General features: G+C 39.6%; 1 pseudogene; it reads left to right on the top strand.

Moving 5' to 3' along the window:
* Positions 1-13217, top strand: part of LOC128125583 (sulfotransferase 2A1-like) — a 53338-nt pseudogene extending 40121 nt beyond the window's left edge.
* Positions 13218-18879: the final 5662 nt, after the last annotated feature.

Genomic DNA, 18879 nt, shown 5'->3' with positions numbered 1-18879 from the left:
TTGTTAATTCCTGTTATTTTTTGGTACTGTTGTGTTTCTCTTCTTTGGTAGTTGTTGATGTGGGATTATCCTTTGCCTGTATTTTCATGGATATATCTAACTTCCTTAGTTTGAAATTTTTCTTCTTGTGCTTTCTAAAGGGCCAGATTTGTGGATAGGTATTGTTTAAATATGGTTTTATCATGGAATATTTTCTTTACTCTCTCTCTATGGCGATTGAGAGTTTTGCTGAGTTTAATAGTCTGTGTTGGCATCCATGGTCTCTTAGTGTCTGCATAATATCTGACCAGGACCTTCAGGCTTTTAGAGTCTCCATTAAGAAGTCAGGTGTTATTCTGAAGTGTGTGCCTTTATATGTTATTTGGCCTTTTTCCTTTGCAGCTCTTAATATTTTTTTCTTTTCTCTGTATGTTTAGTGGCTTGATTATTAATTGGCAAGGGGACTTTTTTTTTGATACAGTCTATTTGGCATTTTGTAAGCTTCTTGTATCTTTATAGGCATTTCCTTCTTTAGGTTGGGAATGTTTCATCTATGATTTTGTTGAATATTTTCAGTGCCTTTGAGTTGGTATCCTTTTTCAATCCCTATTATTCTTAGGTTTGGTCTTTTCATATTGTCCCAAATTTCTGGGAAATTTTGTGTTATATGTTTGTCGGCTTTAGTATTTTCCTTCACTGATGAATCTATTTCCTCTATCATATCTTCAGTGCCAGAGTTTCTCTCTTCCTTCTCTTGCATTGTGTTGGTTATGCTTGCATCTGTGTTTCCTACTCATTCACTCAGTTTTTCTATTTCCTGCATTCCCTCAATTTGTCTTTTTTGTTGCCTCTATTTCATTTTTCAAATCTTGAACTGTGTCCTAACCCTGTTTAATTGCTTTTTATTATCCCTTTTTAAGGGATTAATTGATTTCTTCCAATTTTTTGTTTGTCTTTTTCTCAATTTCTTTAGGGGAATTTTTCATTTCATCTTTAATGTCCTCTATCATCTTCTTAAAGTCATTTTTAAGGTCAATTTCTTCTGCTTCTTCTGTGTTAGGATGTTCAAGTCTTGCTAATGTGGAACCACTATGTTCTGATGGTGTCATGTTGGTATTTATGTTGTTGACTGTATTTTTGCATTTGCATCTACCTTCCTCGACTTGGTTTAAGCAGTGTCTATGTCTGAGGGAGACTCTCTTGGTCCAACTGATACTTTTGATCTAACTGGAGCTCTTGGTTCAATTGGTGATGTTGGACTCTGTGTCTCAGGGAGCAGCTCTTAGTCTAGTTGGCACTAGTGGGCTCTGTCTCGGGGAGCAGCTATTCCCAGTTGGTACACGGTACACTTATAGTGGTTACTGGTGCCATAGGGGATGGTTGACTTGGAGAGGGGGCAGGGCAGATATGGCTCCCTTATTCCTGGGGCTCTAATGACTTGGGGAGAGGGGCACAAAATGTGCCCCTAAGGCCTAAAGGCTAGAGACCTGTTCGGCACTGTCCAGAGATGGGGCTTTACTTGTTCCCTATTGGTGCAGGGTGGGCTTATAGCTACTGTTGTCACTGGTGTTGCAGGGGATTATTAGATTGGCAAGTAGGGCTCTAGGGCTGCACTGCCTGAGCTGTAAGGGGAGGGGCACGGAACATATTCCCTGGTTCTAGGGGTCAGAGAACTGGTCTGCACAGTCAGGAGATGGGGCCTTACAATTTCCTAATTGATGCAGGGTGGGCTTATGGCTCCAGCGGTCACTAGTGCCACATGGAATGGTTATCTTGGGGAGGGGGTGGGGCTCTAGGAGTCTTTTATAAACTTTGTCAGATTTTATGGGGAAATTTCAGCCACACATTGGAATACTATATGTAAAGGGACATTTCCTATCACAACTTCCTAGTCCCAAATAACCGAATCTGAGGCTGAGTATGAATTGTAAATGTTCAGCTGATAGCTTAGGCATGTTATCAGTTCAATCTTACATTTAAATTAACCCATTTCTATTAATCTATTAATGCCAGGTGGCTTGTGGTTTTACCTGTCCTCTAGCATGTCTTGCTTCCTGGGTGGTTGGCTGGCAGCTCTCCTGACACCACCTTCTTTTTCCCATCCTTCTCAATTTGGCTTTCCCATTTACCTTGCTGCCCAGCTACCTGCCTGTCAGTTTTTTATTAAACAATGTGAATAATACATATTCATAATGTAGGAAAAGACTGCACTACAGCAGAATCCCTTGTAGATCAAAGGGTTTGTGGCTGGCTTCATGTTTACATTTCTTTTTTGATGGTGTGCAAAGTACATTCCTGTTGCAAAGATGCTAGAAAGTAGGGATAAAAACTCTTTGTAGTCACCAGCCAAGCATCTCCATGTTCAATGAGTTATAAAGGTGTTGTCTTCAGCAACAGTACCTTGCTATCAGTGTGAAGAGCAACCTATAGCCTGCGTTGTTAGGAGTTCCCATGAGATCTCTTTGGCCAACAACTCAATTAGGTGTAAACAAATCTCAGAAATAGAAAAGTCTATGGTGACAAGAGATGGCCATTTAGGACACCATCTTCCCCATTATTATATTATTTAGATGGTGTGTGTGTGTGTGTGTGTGTGTGTGTGTGTGTGTGTGTGTGTGTGTGTATAGTCTGTGTGTATTCATTCACATATATAAAGAAGTTACTATTAGGTTGAATATGTTCCCTCAAATGTCCCTTAGTTTTTGATGTATCTCCTCATAGTCCCTCCTCCAAGTCTCTCTCCTTTCACCCTCCCCACGTGATCCTACTATTCAAGCACTTAAGTATCTATAAATAATTTGTCCTCTATATATGGTGATATTTTATTTGTATTAAAATGTCATTTGTATGTTAATAAATAAAGTTGCCCGGGGGTCAGAGCTATTAGCAAGCCATAGGAAAGCCGGGCGGTGGTGGCGTATGCTTGTAATCCCAGCACTTGGTAGGCAAAGCTGGGTAAGTCTCTGTGTGTTCAGGAATACAGCCAGCATTGGATACACATGCCTTTAATCTCAATACCAACCATAGAAGACCTGGAGGTCTATACAGACAGGCAGTGATGAGGCGGTCATGTGATTGGGTTTACAACCAATGAGAAGGCAGAACAGAAAGTCTATATAAAGACTTTAACACAGGAAGTAGCTCTCTTTTGGAGAGGTAGGACCACCACAGGAGGAAGGGTAAGGTTTTAGCTCTTAGCTCTGACTTCTCAGCTTTCTTCTTTGCATTGGTTCTGTGTTTTTTATTTAATAAGACGGTTGGTTACATCTACATCTATATCTAGATTTTTTATAATTATTACATGCTGTAGGGACTCACTTTCTTTATTCAGCCTATTTGGTGTTCTGTATGCTTCTTTCACTTTGATAGGCATCTTCCTTAAGTTAGAGAAATGTTCTTGTATGATTTTTTGAAAATGTTTTCTGTGCCTTTGACCTGGGTTTTCATCTTCTTCTTCTATTCTTATTATTAGACTTGTTCTGTTCATACTGTCCCAGATAACCTTGTAGCTAGAGTTTTCCTGCCTGGCCCACAGTCAGGACAAATCTCTCTCACCTGCCAGTCCCACAGCCGCTCAAACCCGACCAAGTAAACACAGAGACTTATATTGGTTACAAACTCTATGGCCGTGGCAGGCTTCTTGCTAACTGTTCTTGCAGCTTAAATTAATCCATTTCCATTAATCTATACCTTGCCACATGGCTCGTGGCTTACCGGCATCTTCACATGTTGTTTGTCATCATGGTGGCTGGCAGTGTCTCTCTGACTCAGCCTTCCACTTCCCAGCTTTATTCTCCTCCTTGTCCCACCTATACTTCCTGCCTAGCCAATGACCAATCAGTGATTTATTCATTGACCAATCAGCAACACATTTGACATACAGACCATTCCACAGCACTTCCCCTTTTCTTTTCTTAAAAAGGAAGGTTTTAACCTTTACACATCTCCAAAGTCAGCTTTTCCCAAAGTTATATTTGGGAATTTGGGTGTAGCTTCTCTTACTACTTCCTGCTGGAGGGGGGCACTGTATCTTATGGGGACACAAAGAAAATTTTAGAATTATGGAATAGTCCATGAGGCTGTATCATCTGAGCCAGTTGCCTTGAAACCATTCTGGATATTGGATCATCTGGGCCATGGTGTAATCGGAGACCTTTCAGGGGGTCTTGGCTGGTCAAACCTGATGTATCTTAATCTGGAACAAATCCATAGCCTCTGGCTTTCTGTGGGAACAAAAGCAGAGTCTCCTTTCCAAAACAACATATCCTTATATCCAAATTTTGAAGTCATAGTATCTTTAAAATATACATATTGGTTTAACTCAACATCTTTTATGATCAAATATTTTTCTGCAGTTAAAAATCCCAAAGACAACACAATCCAGATTCTCTGTGTAATATTCATCTTTATGTGGCTTATTTTTTCATATTAGCTTGAGCCTATTGCTTTAAACTGCAGCCTTCTAAGCCTGAAACGGCGCTGGCGCTATGGCTGCTGGCTCTGCCCACTTCAGCTTCCCAACATGGCAGTGGTACGTTTTCTGCCAGCTCTGGGAGCCATCAACTCTCAGAAATAGTGGGTCTATGCTTCTATCAAAGCAGCGTACAGCCCAGAAACCTCTTTTTTTTTTGTACTAGCAAAGGCTAAATCCACCACACAGCTTAATGTGCCACTTACAGAGGCCTCATTCCCACCATACTGCAGGTCGAGCATGCACGCACACTAGGAACCGCCAGTAGCTCAAACCGGCAGGCTGCCGCTAACTTGAAAGAGACAACTAGGAACTGTTTTTAGCTCCGTTTTAGAATCTTTTTTCTCAGGTTTTAGGTGGAAACTCTTGCCACCACATTGGGCGCCATTTGTAGCTAGAGTTTTCCTGCCTGGCCCACAGTCAGGACAAATCTCTCTCACCTGCCAGTCCCACAGCCACTCAAACCCGACCAAGTAAACACAGAGACTTATATTGGTTACAAACTCTATGGCCATGGCAGGCTTCTTGCTAACTGTTCTTGCAGCTTAAATTAATCCATTTCCATTAATCTATACCTTGCCACATGGCTCGTGGCTTACCGGCATCTTCACATGTTGTTTGTCATCGTGGCGGCTGGCAGTGGGTATTTTTTAGATTTAACCTTTTCTTTGACAAATATATCCATTTCTTCTATTTTTATCTTTAGTGTCTGAGATTCTCTCATCCATATCTTATATTCTATTCATGAAGCTCACATTTGAGCTTCCTGCTTAAGTTCCTTATTTTTTCTTTTGCAGATTTCTTTCAATTTTGGTTTTCTTGATTGATTTTATTTTTACTTTCAGGTCTAGAATGGTTTATTTATTTTCTTCCACTGTTTGTATTTTCATAGATTTCTTTATGAGATTTATTCTTTTCCTCTTTAAGGACCTCTATCATCTCCATACAGGCTATTTTAGGGTCATTTTCTTGTTTTGCAGGTATGTTGAATTACTCAGTGCCTGTTGTAGTATGGTTTCTGGGCTCTACTGAAAACACACTGTCTTGGATGTTAATAACTGTGCTTTTAGGTTGGCATCTAAGCATCTGGGATTGGGAAAAACTATAATTCTACGTGGTGATATCTGGTCTTGTCTTTGTTGGGTTGGTTCCTCCTTCCTAATTTTTTGTTGTTCTGCCTGGTACTTAGGAGAGTGTGGTGACTGTGTTTTACCTTATAGGAAATTCTTCGGGGATCCTGATAGATGTAGACACTGGGAGTTCCAGGTTAAATGTTTCCAGTTATAGAAAGCTGACACTTAGGAATGGGGATCACATAGAAGGAGGTCATTAGAACCTTCATAAAAGGGAAGAGAGCAGAGTTTTCCACAGGAGCTGTTTAGTTAGTAACTAACTAAGAGAATGTGGCCACTGATTGAGGTCAGGCCACAGCAGAAGTTCAATATAAAGCTTTTGAGAGACTGAGGGATGGACTTGGAAGAATGAAGAAAGAAATGAAGATCTGCAGTCAGCCTATTTACTTCCCTGGTTAGGGTGGCCTATAGGTGCTTACAGGATTTGCTACGACAAAACAATGTGAAGGGAGAAAGAACTTTGGGGCTCAAGACTTGTGTTATCAACATGAGACAGGGACATTTGTAGGAGGGAGACTGTAGCACCTGTTCTACACAGAACTGGGAATGAGACTAGGAGACTGGACTTGAAGGAGCAAATAGAGATGTGAAGATTTGCATTTAGTGTAACTGCTTCCCTGCCCAGCTTGTTCTGTGGGTTCCCAGGAAATGCATGATGGAGTTGAAGTGTGGAACAAATCAATGCATTGGTGTTGGAATGTTAGGAGGTGTCTTGGAGATCCACTAGGGATGTGGGTGGCTAAATAGGTGTTCTGCTACAGAGCTGGTAGAAAAGCTAGACAATTGGTCTTAAAGGAATGAGGGGGAAGGTGAAGATCTGTAGTTAGCTTACCTCTTCCCTGGCCAGAGTGGTCTTTGGTTTCCCAAAGAGGGCCTGTTGGAGTTGGATATTGGGATAGTACAATGAATTGGAGGAATGAGGTTAGAAGGTCTGTGGAATCCATTCTAGGTGAGTGGGGGGAGTTGCCACAGATTTTCTGTGTCATAACTGGGCATGAGACTGGTGAATTGAATCTGGAGGAACACAGTGAAAAGTAAAAATCTGCAGTCAGCCTACCTACTTCCCTGGCAGTAGTCAAAAAATAATTCTTAATGAAAAATTTTGAGGAGCAACAAAAACAGGAAAATTGGAATATTCAAAAGGAATTTGATCTCTTAATGTTGTCATCCAGGAACAGAAAGTTTCCACATAAGTAGCAATACTAAAGACTCTTTTGTCTTTTGGAAAATCTTTTACTTTCTCATCATAAAATTCAATATTCCTCAGGAAACTTCCTTGCTCAGATATCTCTGTTGCGTTGTAGTGCAGTTTCCCATAAGTTTTCTGTCAAACCATTCAACATATTTGTTTTCTGTTATTGACATAGCTGCTTACCTTCCCATGAATTATTAACTGATTCTAATATTAAATATATAATAAAAGTTTTGAGGCAATGATACACTTAGACCCCTGGGAAAAGAACTGGAATTCAAAGCACAATCCAAGATGCTCCCTTCTTGTGACTATTTTCTAATATTAACCCACTTGTGACAGTGCACAGTTGTAATTCCAGGATATGCATATCTGAAGTATGATATCTGTGAGTGTGATGCCCATCTGAATTAGAACATGAGGTAAAACTCAAAACAAACTATTATCTCCCAGAAGTATGTGGTGATATTTTATTTGTGCTGAAATATGATGATATTTTATTTTTATGCTAATAAATAAAGTTTGCCTGGAGATCAGAGGTCATAGCCAGCCATAAACAGAAGTCAGGCAGTGGTAGCACACACCCTTAATCCTATCACATGGCAGGCAGAGTCTCTGTGTGTTCAAGGACTCAGCAAAGCACGGTGACACACACCTTTAATTCCAGTGCCAACCATAGAGACCTGGAGGTCTGTGTAGACAGGCAGTGATGAGAAAGTGAGGTGGCTGGGCTAAGAGCCAATGAGAAGGCAGAAGAGCAAGGCAATAAAGTTGCAGGTTAGACAGGAAGAAGCTGGTTCTCTTGGGAAGCTACGGCATCATGATGAGCTCAAGTTAGTTGGTGGCTATCACTAGCTTTCTGATAGCTTTCTAAGGCTTTCATCCCTGTATTTGGCTCTGTGTTTCTTATTTAATTAGACTGTATAGAATTTCATCTAGAGAAGTACCCCCAAGTAATAATTATTGTTATCATCAGTCTTATGAAAGTGTAAAAGTATATTATTCTCATTTACCCATAGGATACAATATTACATGGTGTAAACATTAACCTCTCTCAAATTCTTGTGCGTATTGCCTTATTTCTCAAGGACAATTGTCTAGAATTATTTTTATAAGTATCTTTGAACACCACAGGGCAGATTGAGTATGGTGGTGCACACCTTTAATGCTAGCACTTAGGTGCCAAAGGCATGTTTGTGGATCTCTGATCTCTTTGAGTTTGAAGTCAGTCTGTACTCCAGATCAACTTCCATCCCATGAGACAGGGCCCTATATTACGACACTTCTCAAGAATAAAGACCCCAGTGCATTTAGTAGGTGGGTTGTCACGTACCTGTGAACACATCACTACAGAGATAGAAGCAGGAGGATAAGATGTTCAAGGAATTCATCCACTTTGAAGTAAGTTTGAGAACAGTATTAGTTATGAGACCCTGTCTCTAATATCCTCCCCTCCCTAGAAGAAATTTCAGCCTCTGTCTTTTAGGGTAACAGATCAGCCACATTTCAAGCCCACACAATATACAAATGCTGTGGGACTCCTACTCTCTCAACATTGCCTGTATCTTTCCTAAAACCTTTTCAGTGTTTTCTCATTTAATGTTGCCATTTCTTCCTTCATGTCCCTTTTCATCCTCCAGTGATAGTTCCCATCTCTGTATCTGTTCTCTCAGAGCTTTCTGTTGATTACCTTCATTTTTGTTTCTTCTTCTTTTAGGACACAAAGAGCATCATAAAGAAGATTTATGACTTCCTAGGAAAAAGATTAGAGCCAGATGAGCTGGATATGGTCCTCAAGTACAGCTCCTTCTAAGCCATGAAGGAAAATAAAATGTCCAATTTCAGTCTCCTCACAAAAAATGTGGCTGCTAATGATCTGGTTCTCTTGAGAAAAGGTGAAGAAATTTTTGAGCTTTAAATGATGTCAGAACATGTGGAGAGCTTGGTGTTTTAAAAAGATTCTAAGAAAAAGTTGGGAATGTTTCCGAAGTCATTGCTCATCATATCATAGTTTCTCACAGACCTTACAGAAGAGTCATTCCATGGTGATGATGTGGGCTTCAGTAGCTCAGAAAAAATTGATTTGTTCTGAGTGAGCATCTTGGGTTTGCAGATGGTTGTGTCCAATACCCTAAATGGAAAACAAAAGGGTAGACGTGTTGCAATGAGGCCTGGTAAGGATTCTTATATCATAAAAATCTAAAGAAAACATGTAGTGCATAGGGCCAAACATATACCTAGGATGATAACCACAGAAAAAAACTTCCATTCATGGCTGGAAAAGATGTCGAACATGTCAAGATTGCTGTCCCACACTAGGCTGAGAATAGACTCCATAAAGACTGAGCAAATTATTTACCAGTGTTACAATCTGATGATGTTTACTAACTTAAAATGGGATTGCTTCAGGGTCAGGGCTACTCAGTTTGTTCTGAATGCCTCTCCAGGAATGGGAATATACATCTTCTCTATGTCTGTGCTACCTCTCTATGCTTGGTGCAGATTGCGGGTATGGTTTAATAGCTGTAAAGTTAAGAAACAACTTTGCCAGAAAGAATCACACCTCGAGTGTCACCTTTAACTAATTAGCAAATAATTAGTGAAGTGGGACTTGGCATTGAAGAAGGAATGAATCAGATGTCAGATCTTTGGGGACAAGTAAAGAACATGGGTATACATGCAGCAAGTGGAGAGTTATGTTTTATGGGTTTAATTTTCTTCTTCCAATAATTTATAGGCTTCAGCCTTAACCTCCAATCCTCCCCTACCTAGATTATAAGGATCATGTCATAGAACATAAAGACATCAGGAGTATACATATAGAGAAGTAAGTTAAAGTGGTTACCAGATTGCATTTAATCCAATACTCCTAGTGTCCTCACAAGAGGAAGTTTGGGCTCAGATTTGAGCACACACACATGTCACCCTCAAAAATATGGTCATCTATATACTATGGACTGAGACCTTTGGAGAATCCACTACTTTTGACAGATAAACTCAGACTGCTGTGCTCCAGACTCTATGGAGACAGAGTTGTCTGCACTAGAACTGAAGGTACCACATAAGAAGAGAAGTTACCCATTCTTGGATTTCTTGCAATGAATCAGAATTTGGCAGAGGCAAAACATTATGTATACATAAAAGGCTTTAATGAAATGCCAAAAGGAATGAAGTGGTTTGTTTAATAGGGAAAGGCTATGGGAACTAACATGTAAAAGTTTTGTCAGGCCGGGTGGTGGTGGTGTACACCTTTAATTCCAGCACTTGGGAGGCAGAGCCAGACAGATCTCTGTGAGTTCAAGGCCAGCCTGGCCTCCAAAGTGAGTTCCAGGAAAGGCACAAAGCTACACAGAGAAATCCTGTCTCAAAAAATAAAAAACAACAACAACAAAAAGTTTTGTCAGAAACACACTTGAGCTGATGCAATAGAATTAAGGACACAATTCCATGAAGATATCTGTCATTTCCTCTTTTCCATGTAGACTCTTCTAGGATGAGACCACAATGGAATTGTAGTTAAGTCTCTTTCAAAAGATAGTATTTTTCGTGTGTCATGTATGTTATTTCTGTCAAAAAAAATTGATCTGACTCTGTAAGTCCTTTGTAATTTATTATAGTGACTATATATGACATCCATTTCTTCTACATTTGAAGATAATTTTTACTGTGGGGATTTTTCTTGTACTCACACTCATTATAAGCCATGAGTCGGGCTGGAGGGATAGCTCAGCCATTAAAGGCTAGGCTCACAACCAAAAATATAAGCCATGAGTCCCACTGGAAACCAGGTCATTGAAGAGGGAGACCAACTTCCTTATTTACCTCACCCTGATTCATGACTTCATAATAGAGGTTGCTGAGATGGATATCTGGGAAATACTTTTAAAAGAATAAGATGCATGAGCATAATGTTGGTCTTTTCAATTCCTACATCAGGTTAGTTCCATTTTTTTAAAATTGAAGGTATGAGCAATCAAAGATTAATTCTAAAATTAATTGAATTACTTACCAGTAGATACTTAATTCCCTAAATCATAATGCATGAAAAGCTTTGCTAACTGTTATACTGACCTTAAGTGGGAGGAATTCTCTAGACCTATTTTCACTGTTCTTTAGATGCTCTTCTCAGGATCCAAGAAAAATTCCTTTCTTTGCCTCTGAAGAGCTACTCTTTACCTGGGAGACTCAATCATTTGACTTGGTGGGATGAATTTGGTTTTAAGCTTCAAGTAATAATTATGTACAAACAATTTTGATCATTATGATTTCAAATTTAGATACTGCAGACTAGAGAAATAGTCATTCTCATTCATCTGATATTTAGTAGACAGAACTTTTATAAAGACATTGTCACAATGAAGACATGTGGAAGAAAACATCTTCTGACAAACTTCATAGGTTTTGGACCTCAATACTTCACATTGGATGTTTCATAAATAGAATGCTTGAGCCATTAATCATTTTCACTCATGTCCTTAGAAGGCATTAATCTGAGACACAGAGGGAAGAAGACCTAAAATAAAGCCTACTATCTGCAGGTCAATAAAAAATCAGGAAAGACTGGACAACAAACTTTTGTGAGACTGGCAGCATCCATAACTATGAGGAAGTTCCTTTCCAACAAGACTTAAGCCACCAAAAATTAGGGTTATCCTGTCCCCCGACACATGAGAGTTTGAAGAGATTTTTAAGACAAACAAATGAAGAGAAATATACGCTTATAATGTGCTCAGGATTTTGACATAATTTGACTTACAACTTCATGTCTGTACCTGCAAAGACAAAGATGATTTTCTCATCTGGACTGATTCAATCAATATGGGCAGACGCTGAATTGACTGAGATTCTGGTAGCTCAGCATCCAGTCTGGCTTATCGAGAGCCAGGGGTGCTATGGGAAACAATAAAGAAATTTATTCCAATAATGAAGAAAATAACAAACGTGAGAGTAGCAATGGATACTGATAGGTTCCCATCTTAACAGATGACACTCTTATAGTCATATCAATTAATGGAATATTATTTTGCATCAATAATTACTATTTAATTCTGAACAGCATATTTTTCTTTAATAATACCACTGGGAATTTAAAGTTAACTTAAATGATACATAAGGAATACAACGTGATAAGGAATAGCATGACTTCTGCTATCAGTCTTTTTGGCTTCAAGTCTATATCCATCACTATCAATCTGTGTATCATCTCAAGGACTAATTTTTCCTCATCAGCAAAATGAAAACAAGACCAGTACCTTCCTTCCTTATTCATAAAAGCTTTCAACAATTCCGTACTGAGTATGTTCTATGTGTCTGTTATTATTTGATGAATGAAGCCTTTGCTGATGAAAAAAATCATGTTACAGTTTAAATATATTAGATACATATTTGAGGTATCTTTACAAAAAGAAAATTCATCAAAATTTCAGAGTTATGAAATAAAAGACAGCAAGGATGGGGCCTGCAGAATACTACATGAAGGGAAGATAGAAAGAGGTGGTCACAGTTGTATAAATTAGGAAACCAAAGAACAAGAAGTGAGTATATGGAAGACATCAGCATTCTAGAAAAAAGGAACACACAATTCAATAATAGAGATGGACAATTTGTCATCTTTAATGTCAAAACTAAAGACATACTAGAAAGGAGTGGTGACAACCAAGTCTGGTGAAGAGATCATGTATGTCTTCATGCATCACCAGACACCATGCTGATTGAAAACAGAAATCTTAGAATGTTCTCAACTGGCAGTATCTGGGTCTCTTGCATCTGATGAAAACATCAAGATAATTGGCATGTAACTCACAACAATGTGCATCGCCAGCTTAAGGGATCCTATGCCTTAAAGCTCTGCAGGAAACCTGCATTCATATATACTTACACACATACAATTAAACTTAATTTTAAAGATCTTTTAAAAGTTGCTTGCATGTTTTATAGGACTTTTAAAAGTGTACACTAAAATTAAGAACAATTGAAATCTGTTTGGATAATTGAGATAAGAAACTCTGTTGAGTAGTTGGACAGTGTGATGGATGCAGGTATAGTGGGAAGCAAGAATAATCTCAACATCTAAAAGGTAGAGCTAGTGTGGAAGCTATTAGAATATATAGCTGATATGATGAGAGAGAATAAGGGGTTACATTATCACCACAGACTTAGAAGATTGATATATATTATTTCAAGAGAATAAGATATATTCTCCAGGAAGTCACTGGTACTTCCACTTTACTAACTTTGTCAAGCAGATGGTAAAAGCATGTGGAGGAAGGACTGAGATCAGTGTTGAGATCATCATTAACCCATCTATGTATCTGCTTCACATTTTCCAGGCATGACTGGTGACTGGAAGAATCACTTTACAGTAGCCCAAGCTGAAGCCTTTGATGAAGTATTCTAGGAGAAAATGGCCGGTTTCCCTCCAGGGCTGTTTCCATGGGAATAAATTCTTAAATTTATTTATATATAAAGAGTGGTATTTATTTTCCTGTTCTTGTATGTGTTAATGACTGAGTGTTGTCACAGAATAAATCCTGTTAATGAATTTTAGAGGTTTTTTTTTTTTAGATATTAAGTGGTAGAAGTATTAGGAGTAGTAATAGTAGTGGAGGTAGCTGTTGTGTGTGTGTGTGTGTGTGTGTGTGTGTGTGTGTGTGTGTGTCCATATTTTTGTGTATAGTACCTTCAGAAGTCATAAGAGCTCATTGGTTCCCATGGAGTTATAGTTATATATTGCTATAAGCTACCTGCTTTGTGTCTTGGAACTGAACTCAGGTCCTCAATAAGGGCAGTGCAGTTTTCTTGACCTCAGCATCATCTCTCCAGCTGTGAATCTTAGAGTCTTGAGTCATCAAATATTTGCTTCTTTTATTAGTGGTTTGTTATACATTATCAGCTAACTCCAATATGCTTCATTGAATCCCAGCTTAAAACAATCTTTGAAACATTTTAAACATAAAAAATTAAATGAATTTTAAAATTTTTATTCTGTAACTTTTGTGCAAAAGAAATTTTAAAAAAATGCATTTCTAGAGACTTTGAAACTTCATTCAAATAGCCTAAGGTATATTAAGACGTTTATAAACTTACATTTTTGCTCAGTATTTTATATCAGTATTTCACTTTTTCTTTTTTTATAACTTTTAGTAAGTGTATAAGATACTGGGTTGCACTATGAAATTTATAACAAACATGCACATCATTGTAATTTACTCAGTATTTCTGTGGATGATTGATTGATAAATAAAACGCTGACTGGGCAGTAGCCAGGCAGGAAGTATAGGTATGGAGAGAGAATTCTGGAAAGTGGAATGCTGAGGCAGGGAGACACTGACAGTGGCCAAGAGGAGAAGCAGAATGTAAGATACCGGTAAGCCACAAGCCACATGGCAAGGTATAGATTTATAGAAATGGGTTAATTTAAGATATAAGAACAGATAGTAAGAAGCCTGCCATGGACATGCAGTTTATAAGTAATATAAGTCTCTGTGTGTTTACTTGAGGGGATGTGAATGGGAGAAATATGTGCCAACTGCCTGCAGGCCAGTACACAGGAAAATTTCAGCTACAAACGGCGCCTAACGTGGGGCAAGAGTTTCCAACTAAAACCTAAAAAAAATTTCCAAAACAGAGCTGAAAACAGTTTCCTAGTTGTCTCTCTCAAAGTAGCAGCAGCCTGTGGATTTGAGCTACTCTATGGGGGGGGGGGTTGTGGCATGTGGGCTTGACCTACGCTATGTTACACAGAGGTGTCTCCAAGTTGGTATTTGTTGATGGAGAATATCTACTGCATGTGTTTTCTTGGATGTATCTAAATTTCTTAGTTTAATTTTTCCTCCTAGGTTCTTCTGTATGGCTGGATTTGTGGATATGAATTGTTTAAACCTGGTTTTAACATGGACTATTTGGTTTACTCTGTCTATGGCAATTGAGAGTTTTTCTGGGTATAATAGTCTGGGATGGCATTTACAGTCTCTTAGTGTCTGCACAATAACTGTCCAGGATATTCTGGCTTTCAGAGTCTCCATTGAGAAGTCAAGTGTTTTTCTGATGGATCTGCCTCTATGTTACTTGGCCTTTTTCCTTTGCAGCTCTAATATTTCTTCTTTATTGAATCCAGTCTATTTGGTTTTCTGTAAGGTTCTAGTATCTTTATAGGCATTTTCTTCTTCAGGGTGAGAAAGTTTTCTTCTATGATTTTGTTGAATGTATTTTATATGCCTTTGAGCTGGAATTTTTCTCCTCCTTCTATTGCTATTTTTTCATTGGTTTTGCCTTGTCATGGTGTCCCAGATTTCCTGCCTGTTTTGTATTATGACTTTGTTAGCTTTAATGTTTCTTTGATTGATGAATCTATTTCTTCTATCGTATCTTCAATGCCACAGACTCTCTCTTCCATCTCTTGCATTCTATTGGTTATGCTTGCATTTTTATTTCCTGTTTATTTACTCAGATTTTCCATTTCTAGCATTCCCTCAGTTTGTGTCTTCTTTATTGACTCAATTTCAGTTTTTTAAATCTTGAACTGTTTTCTTCACCTGTTAAATGGCTTTTTTTTTTTGGTTTTCTGGGTTCTCTTTAAGGGATTTATTGATTATTTCTAATTTTTTGTTTTTCCCTCAAATCTTTAAGGACTTTTTCATTTCTTGTTTAAAGAAATCTATTAATATTTAAAGTATTTTTAAGGTTGATTTCTCCTACTGCTTCTGCATTGCGATGTTCAGGTCTTTCTTTTGGAGAACCACTTAATTCTGGTGGTGACATATTGATGTTTATGTTGTTGACTGTAATTTTGCACTGACATCTACCCACTAAAAGAACCACCCCACCCCACTAAAACCCACCCAGCCTCTGAGACTGCATCTGATCCATGAGACACAGAGTTCATCAGCACTGATATGAACAAGAGCTCTGATTAGAGTAAGAGCTCCCATTGGATCAAGAGTGTTGATCAGACCAAGAGAAGTTCTTGTAGTTTACAGGATCTCATGGGGGATAGTGGTATTCTGCCCTACCTGGAGGAGACCTGCCTGCTGACTTGAAACTGGGACTGCAATGGGTGGTGGTATGTGAGTGCAGAGTTTTGCCTATGGGCCCAATTCCGAGAGGATGGGGTGATCTGCTGTGAGAACTAAGACTCACCTCTTAATCCAATTGGTGCTGGCACAGTCTCTCTATGAAAGTTTCTTATCTATGTTGACAATGCTCTTTAAAACTATTGTCTGATGAAAACACAAACACCAGGCACGAGAAGCCCTCTTTTGATTTGATGTCAGGGTTCTCTGAGAAATTTTCAAAACTTATAAGGTATTCCTGTTGACCTTATGTGTAAATCTCCCCACCCAGGTGGAAAGTAAGTCCTGATTGCTGAAGACATAATACACTCCAGACACATGACACAGAGGACACAAGCTAATAAGAAACCATCCTCTTTAGTACAAGCTTAAGTTGTACCAGAAGGAGCCATGCAAGCTTCAAATGAAGGGAAGTAACCAATAGTCCCACCCATCTTAAAACCTATATACCACAACACTGGCATGACCTGACTTTAAGAGAGCAGTAGCATGCATACCTGATGATAATCAACAGCTCTCTAATTTGACTTATGATCAAAACAAGTGAAAAATCATGCTAGGAACTGGAAACCTATCCAATTCTCAGGCCTATGATGCTATGGATCAAGGGGGAGAACCTACAAAAACCAGTTTAATAAACCAGCATAACTCCCATCTGCATTATAACTGTTTGTCCTTATGCATACAGATAATGTTAACTGTAGAGAGCCGTGCAGGGCCACGCCTCAAAGATGGTGCCGGCGTCCGGCTTCTGCCTTCCCGATGGCAGGTGCTCCTTATTTGACTAAGGCTAAGATCTGGCTTGCTTCCACACACCTGGACCTAATCTGGCTTGCTTGCGTATGTCTGACCCTATCAGCATTATCCATGTGGCACTATGGGATTGATTGCCCAGTGGCTATAAAGGGCGTGGGCTGGCTTTCCCCAGGAAGGGAGATCGGAGGAGAGGAAGGAGATCAGAGTGAGAGTGAGAGTGAGAGTGAGAGTGAGAGTGAGAGTGAGAGTGAGAAGATGGCTTTCCCTGGGGTCAGAAGATTGTCTCAAGGTTCCTGAATAAATTGCTTGGAGAAGAGCCTGGTGTTGTGTCTTCCTTGCTGGTCGAGGCGGATGCATCAAGTGGTGGCCCCGGGGAACCTTTAAGGCTCAGAACTCTTCACAGTCAGGGCAGTGCACTGGTAAGTCCCCAGGTAAGGTGGGGATCCGCGATAAAAGCGGGAAATGTAGAGTCGTGACCAAAACGGACAGGAAAATTAAGTAGAGCCGTGACCAAAACGGACAGGAAAATTAAGTGGAGCCGCGACAAAAGTGGACAGTAAAATTAAGTGGAGCTGCGACAAAAGCGGACGGGAAGTTTAAGTGGAGCTGCGAAAAAAGCGGACGGGAAAATTAAAGAAAGTGAAAGCAGGTGAAAGCAAAAGTGCTGCTAGCATCATGGGCACAATTTCTTCGCACCCAATTTTTCTGGCTCTTATCGAGCTGCTCCTTTCAAAGAAATTAAAGATTAAGAAGAGTAACCCGGAGGTTTGGAGACAGGCTAGAACTGAAATGCAGCTAGCTTGCCCAGTGTTTCTCAATGCCCAGACTCAACAGAGATACCATGAACCTTTGGATTTTAAGGTCATCAAGTCTCTAGCGGAATCTGTACAGGATGAAAATAAGATATGTGAGTTTGTAGAAATTCTTGTTAAATCTGTGTTAAGAAATCTTTAGGTGTTTGCTAAGTTAAATATATGCTAATGGTAGCCCTATATAAGTTTGTAAGATAGATCCATAGAGTTCCTTTAAGAATATAAGCTTGCAAGAAGTATCTAAGGTAGTCTTAAGACATGTAGCAATAAGCTTGTAAGAAGTAAAGATGTTAGTTGTAAATGTAAGTTTAAATAAGAAATACAAGAAGTATATAAGAAGTAATAAGAAATATATTTGCTAAGGTAACTTCTATAGTTTCATTAAAGAGTTTAAATAAGTAGATGTTAATATGTTATATGTGAGTTTGTAAAAATGTGGAAATGTTGAGTGTGAGTTTAGGCTTAAGCACATGTTATATGTGAGTTTGTGAAAAGGTGTAAATGTTGATTGTGAATCTAAGCTTAATGTATGTGGTGAAAGAACCTGAGACACAGAAGGTTAGTGTCCTAGCAGACTGCAAAGCAGGCAGTCTGAGAGGTTTTCAAAAGCAGAAGCCGCTAAGCTAAGAATGGCAGACACCAGAACCAGCACAACAAGGCATCCGCAGCTGAGATCTGTGGAAAATCAACGCAACACAGAAAAACCTGAGCTAACAGCGAAAATGCTTTATTAACTGGGGCCCTCGGCCTCGGGGCTCGCAAATATATGGGGCAGTGGAGAATCAGGAGCAAGGCAGGAGGTTCTGTTTGTGTTTTCCCACAGGACCGGCTAGACCCTACCTGGGTACCCGAACGATTGGTGCAACAGGCCCCTCAGACGGAGAGACGTGATGACACCCCGGAAGCTGATGTGCCTAATCCTGATAGCCCTGATTCTGACAAGCGTGCCAGCGGGAGCAGCTGAGGATTGACTCACGAGTGGAACCTGGTCGGTGGAGTTAGATAACCTGACCCAGATCCTGCGCAATGAGATCATTGCGGTCAACTTCACCTGTGTGCACCTGGCCTCCGCTGCGGAAATGATGTCTTGGCTGCGAAAATTCTATCACCTTTTTAAAGGAGTGGGCAGGATTAGGTGCCCTGGCAGGCCTACTGGTGCTTGTCTCCCTGATGTGCCTGTGGTGCATTGTTCATTTAAGGGTTTCTCAGCAGCGCAATACAGCCATGATTATCCAAGCCTTTATAGCCATAGAGGCTGCACAGTCTCCCCAGGCCTGGTTGGCCGCATTAAAAACTTGATCGCACAGGATGCGAGGCTAGTGCACTGCACTTGGGTCTAGCTGTATTGCAAAACCCAAGAAGAGCAAGTCTAATTGCATGTGGGTTGATGCCCTTATTCCCACCTCTGCAAAAAAGGGTATCAGACGGGTCAAGTGTTCTCTGGGTGTATGACACCTGGACTAAC

The sequence above is a fragment of the Peromyscus californicus genome, unplaced genomic scaffold, assembly GCF_007827085.1.
Source record: "Peromyscus californicus insignis strain IS unplaced genomic scaffold, ASM782708v3 Scaffold_4__1_contigs__length_199733344, whole genome shotgun sequence".
Lineage (NCBI taxonomy): Eukaryota > Metazoa > Chordata > Mammalia > Rodentia > Cricetidae > Peromyscus > Peromyscus californicus.
The sequence above is the reverse complement of the archived record's forward strand: the minus strand, read 5'-3'. Positions and strand labels throughout refer to the sequence as shown.